Source organism: Phocoena sinus, chromosome 10, assembly GCF_008692025.1.
Source record: "Phocoena sinus isolate mPhoSin1 chromosome 10, mPhoSin1.pri, whole genome shotgun sequence".
Lineage (NCBI taxonomy): Eukaryota > Metazoa > Chordata > Mammalia > Artiodactyla > Phocoenidae > Phocoena > Phocoena sinus.
In genome coordinates, this window is record NC_045772.1 from 62,521,661 (window position 1) to 62,527,660 (window position 6,000).

Here is a 6,000-nt window from a genome sequence, read left to right on the forward strand (position 1 = left end):
GAGTATCACATTCAGTTTGATTTGGGTTTAAAAGAAAAGAGGCTGGCCATAATCCAGCCAGTTCTCTGTCCCCAAGAGGAGGAAAAAGGGGTTTTTGCTTTATGTCCACTATCAGACTGTAGGTGAGTCCACATTATTAAAGGAAAAAGAACAGTTGCAAATCATCCTCAGCCTCCAAAGAAGCTACACCTGGGGAAAATAGTATGGTTGGTGCATGTTAAAGTTTCAACCCCTGCATACCACTCCTTGTGTTGGCCCTAAAGTCTGAAACAAGTTTGTGCTTCAGTGTCCCTGAGGCAGAACCATGTTCCTGGTCTCTGGTTTAAGGCCTTGGTCCTGTTTCTTAGTGTTCATTGCCACAGTCTCTTCCCTAATTCATCACTTCACTAATCCTGACCCTTGAATCTGGAATTCACCCCCATTTTTGCCCATCGACATCTTAATCATCCTTCAAAGTTAGTCTCAAAGGCTACCTCTTCCAAGAAACCTCAACTCTCCCCAACACCCCTAGGAGATGTTATCACTCCCTCCTCTGAATCTTCATAGCACCTCATAACTTTCTTATAGCAGTTACCATGCTGTGGTTAAGTACTTTCATTAAACGTTGACTTTAGCTTACTATAATATTGTAAGTTTTTGAAGGCAAAATTATTTTTCCTATGCTCTTCTGTATACTTCACAGAGCCTCAAAAGAATGCTGGGCACATAGAACATAGCTATAAATATGTAAGTTATACAAGTTGTATAAATATATATACATAATTTCTAAATACATAAGTGAATATATGTGCTTTTAATTCAGTCTAACCAAAAACAAATTGAACACCTACTAAGGACAAGCCCAAATGGCACTGAAGATGCAGAGAAATCTAAAATAAAATACAGGGAGTTCCCTGGTGACACAGTGGTTGGTAGTCTGCCTGCCAATGCAGGGGACACGGGTTCGAGCCCTGATTGGGAGGATCCCACATGCCGCAGAGCAACTAGGCCCGTGAGCCACAACTACTGAGCCTGTGCTCTGGAGCCCACGAGCCACAATTACTGAGCCCAAGTGCCACAACTATTGAAGCCCACACGCCTAGAGCCCGTGCTCCGAAGCAAGAGAGGCCACCACAATGAGAGGCCTGTGCACCGCAGCAAAGAGTGGCCCCTGCTTGTCGCAGCTAGAGAAAGCCCACGCGCATCAGCGAAGACCCAACGCAGCCAAAAATAAATAAATAAAAATTAATTAATTAAAAAATAAAATACATATCTCCAAAGGGCTTACAGTCTAATCATGGAAATAATATATATGTTAATATGATGACAAGATAATAGAACATAAAACAAGAGCCATATGAGTAATATAAACAACAAAGTTTATAAAAATTCAGAAGAGAAAATGATCTTTATGACTTGGGACACTTTAGGAACACGACACAGAGGACATGGGTTTGGGCTAAATCTGAAAACAGTCGAGCCAAGGTAAGGAGAGCAAGCATCTCAATTCTTGGGCAAAGATTTAACAATAGGAATGCACATGACCCATTCAGGATAGCCACGACTTGGACCAAAGCAGAAAGTTATAGAGAAGAGCAGTAGGAAGTAAAAATTGTGGTAAAGAAAAACTATGACCAAATTATAGAGAGCCAGCTAATTAGTTCAGACTTTTTTTTCTCTCATGTGATAGAAAGTAGGACACTGCTGAAAATTTTAAAGAACACTTCCATGCACCAGGCCCAGGGTTTAAATGCACTGTGTCATTTAATATTCCTAACTCTCCATTATTTCTCCATTTCACTGGTAAGAAAACTGAGGCTGAGAAGTTTAGCAGCTTTCTCAAGGTTAAGCGGTCATGAAGCCGGGATTTGATCATTTATTAATTCAGAACATATTTACTGAGAATCTATGTATTCAGCATTGAGTGTTAGGGAAACAGCAATAAAACAAACAGGGTCTTGACCTCTTGAGCCGTACAGTCTAGTGGGGAGACAGCAAACAAGTAAAAAGACAAGACAATTACAGGTTATAAGAGCTGCTGTGAAGTAAATTGCAAAGTTATGTGATAGAGTAATGGGCATGCGGGTGGGGAGAGCTACGTTAGATGGGGTGGTCAGGGGGGCTTCTCTGAGGAGGTGAGGAGAGTCTCATCTGATGAGATGAGTCAAGGATGAATCTGTCTGATTCTAGAGTTCTTGGCCACAATGCAACACTGTCCTATGTAAATGGTACCATTGCTGAAATCTGCCACTGGGGGCAAGATGAGTTAGAGGGGGAAACGCGAGGCAGGGGGTCATTTATATGGACTCTGGTAACGTGGTAATTCAGGAGGGGCCAAGGATGGCAACCAAAGGGAAGATGTGTCCTCCATTCCCCACTCCCTAGAAAGCCAGCTCCCATGGTGCTCTCGTGAGAGTGGGCATGAGCGGTCAGGGCAGGGAGAATGAGGACGTAGAGGATTCCTGGGAGCTCTAGTAGGTCTGATTTTCCTCCAGTTCAAATGTAGAAAAAGTCAGAGCCTCTGGCCCTTGACTCAAGGTCAAGAGCCCCATCTTCTGGTCTGTTGTGCAAATTACAAAAGGAACTAGGCTGCCCTGAGGCAGCTGCTCTCTGGAGCACTGCAGATAGGCTCTCCCCTCCCAGGGCTGTTTTGGTTTCTCCTTCCCAAAGGAGGCTAGCTCACTTGGCTCCAGCCTCCAGGTTCTAGGCTCCCAGCCACTACTGCTCCCTACACTGCTTGGAAAAGTGCAGATACGCTGCTCTCAGCCTGGCCAGCAAAGAGGTGTGGGAGGAGCTAGAAGGAGGATTTTCAGCCAAGACACCACCTCACACTGATTCTCCTTCTAAAGAAAGCAGAAAAAACAGCATTCTTGGCCTAGAAGGAGTCATAAAATGGACAGGAAAATGCAAAATATGGGTAAAGACAGAGACCACACACACACACACACACACACACACTCACACACACACACACCACAGGGAAGCAAGGAGGCTTGCAGCAACTCTATGAGGTAGGTTCTATCATCCCATTTTACAGATGAGAACACTGAAGACTGAGGCTTAGAGATGTAAGTTGCCCCAGTTCACGCAGCAAGCACAGTTAATAAATGGAGACGCTGAGCTCTCAGCTCAGATGTATCTGATTGCAGAATGCACACACTTAACCACCTACTGCCTCCCATGGGGCTGCCTGGGCTTTTGTCCTTCCCTAACTTTTGTAGCCTCCCACCCTCTCTTCGTGGCTTCCAAATGTGGCTATCCTTCCAACTTTGTCTCTACATCCTTCCTCCTCTAATACCAGTGTTCTTAGACTTTGGTGGGGAGAGGTTAGGTCTTGAACCCCCAGGGACATGGTAAAATCTGTGGGACTCTCTTTTCAAGTAAGTAAAAAAAGCCCCAAATTTTCCACTAGGCACCTTACCTATATTTTTTTTTTTTTTTTAATTTATGAGGAACAAGAGCCCAGTTTTTTTCTTGGATCATTTCTTGCATTTGAAGTACTCCTCGATGACATCCTTGGCCTGAGACTCTGCCGTAGTCCTTAACCACCACACAATTGCAACCGACCACTTTACAGGGTTTTCCCTCTCTGTCAGTTTTACAGAGGCCTACCCATTCCCCTAGTTTCTTGCTGTCATCAACCTTAATCAGGTTGATCTGGTGCTCAGCACAAAGGGCCTCCACGAACTTGACATACATAGGCTTATCACAGCTGGATGCAAGCACACAGAGATGGGCTTGGCGCTTGTCTAAGGCTTTAGCAGCCTCGCGAATTCCACGGGCTAGGCCACCGTGGATGAGGGCGGTCTTCAGCACCTCTTGCAAAGCAGTGTTAACATCCATTACACCTCCAGCAGCAATGCCTTCTTCGGTCACGGCGGTGGGTTACAGGTGTAGCCGAATCTTGAATGCACCCGAGCTTCCCCCTCCGCGTGAAGCAGGGAAAGAGCACCTACATTATTTTTAAACATTGGCTGGAAAACATTGAAATTGTCTTATTCAGAGACAAAAAAGGCGCAAACACAAGAAACTCAGAAGGTCTGAGAAAAGTGTTCTCACATCATTGCAACCAACTTTTCCATCTAAAGCATCTTAATTTCTCCATCAACTTACCATATTTCTTGCCCTGTTTAAACTGTCAAAAGAGCCGCCAGGGCTTCCCTGGTGGCACAGTGGTTGAGAGTCCGCTTGCCGATGCAGAGGACACGGGTTCGTGCCTCGGTCTGGGAAGATCCCACAGGCCGCGGAGCGGCTGGGCCCGTGAGCCATGGCCGCTGAGCCTGCGCGCCCGGAGCCTGTGCTCTGCAACGGGAGAGGCCACAGCAGTGAGAGACCCGCGTACCGCAAAAAAAAAAAAAAAAAGAGCCGCCAGGGCAGAGGTTCTAGTCTTTTCTTACCGTTAGGGAGCTCCCAATTCCCAGCTGCATCTTATACCTGATTTGCTTTCTCCTACTTCCTCTTACTTATACATCTACACCCAAGGAAATGTTGGAGGAAAAGACGTCAGGATCCGAGGAAAGACTTAATTAGGGCTTGCCGTGCGTTTGTCTGGGAGCATTTCCTGTGAAGGGAGTGGGGCGGGGGAGAGAGACACTATTCTTTGTCAAGCTGAAAAGGTATGCAGGTGCATGATATGCCTTCAGCTCTTACCAAGTCACAGCATATCTAAAGAGACTACGGAATACGATTTTCTTTGTTCACAGCACGCTGCCATCCTGGGACACCACACATCATAGGGAAGAACAATGAAGCGCCACAAAAACTGACTCTTGACTGGGAAAATCACTCTCCCTCCATTTGTCATCATCATCCTAGAAACTGCCTATACTGGGGACTTCCCTGGCGGTCCAGTGCGGGGTGCTTTCATAGCCATGGGCCCAGGTTCAATCCCTGGTCAGGTAATTAAGATCCTGAAAGTCACACAGCCAAAAAAAAAGAAAAAAAGAAGAAAGAATAAAAGAAATTTCCTATACTGTACTCATTTACACCTTGTTCCAGACTACAGTAAGGTTCTGGTAGACGGAACCCACGTAAACTGGCAGAAACCTACGTTCTGCTTTCTCTGGAATCACAATTGAGATATTTGGACAGAGGCAGAAGGAAAGGACTTATAGAGGGATCAGAACAAAACTGAAAAGCAGGCCTTGAAGAAAAAAACTTTGGGATTTCCAGATCCACATAGGAAGGAAGTCATTCAGGAATTTAGGAGAAACAGGTGTTAACCAAGGACCACTTGCCAAGTCCTTGATATCAGATTTGAACATATTTGTATTCATTAAATACATTTATCTTATCCGTTTCTAACCAAACCTCGCCCTGCTTAGAAATCAAGCCTGTTTACAGTGGTTTCACTCCATATCTTATCTTCTTGGGGAGAAGACCTCTTGAGCTTGTTATGCTAAGCAGGGAAGTTCTTATTTCACTCGTAGCCAGTAGGCCTAGTATATCCTTAAGGTGGCTGCAAATTCAATACCGCACATCTGTATAATTCTATATGCTCAGTGTTTTTAATACCTTATCTCATTTCTCTCCAACGGGTCTGTAATTGTACACAGAACACTCCACAGACTAGAAAGCTGAAATGTGCCTAAAATAGGGCCTTGCCCAAGCCAGTTAGTAGCAGAGCTGGGTCAAGAACTACTCAGGCTTTCCACTTCATCGTGTGGATTCCTAGAAATATAATTCCATTCAGCCGCTTCCTGCATAAAGTTGAATTGCCTTCAATTGAACAGTGAATTGTGAATCTCCTTTAGAATTGACATGAACTTCCCGGAGCAGAAACCAAGGGCTTCCCCTCTGTTACCCTTTCCCATCAGATTACAGCTTCATATAACTTCCACTTTGGAAAGCTTGTCAGTGATACCCATTCATTAGTTTACTGAACAAACTCTCATGAAGTTCTGAAAATAACTATTACTGCCTCTTATCTCTAGAAACATATTATCTGACATAGATATAAATTAAACCCGAGCTACTTCTACTCGCATTGAAACACCCCTTGGGGCCTTTTATTTTGCAGTT

At 44.7% G+C, this 6,000-nt stretch overlaps 1 pseudogene; it reads right to left on the bottom strand.

Annotated features, from left to right (window-relative positions):
* Window positions 1-3,458: 3,458 nt before the first annotated feature.
* LOC116761176 lies at window positions 3,459-3,864 on the bottom strand (annotated as a pseudogene).
* Between the last annotated feature and the right edge of the window lie 2,136 nt (window positions 3,865-6,000).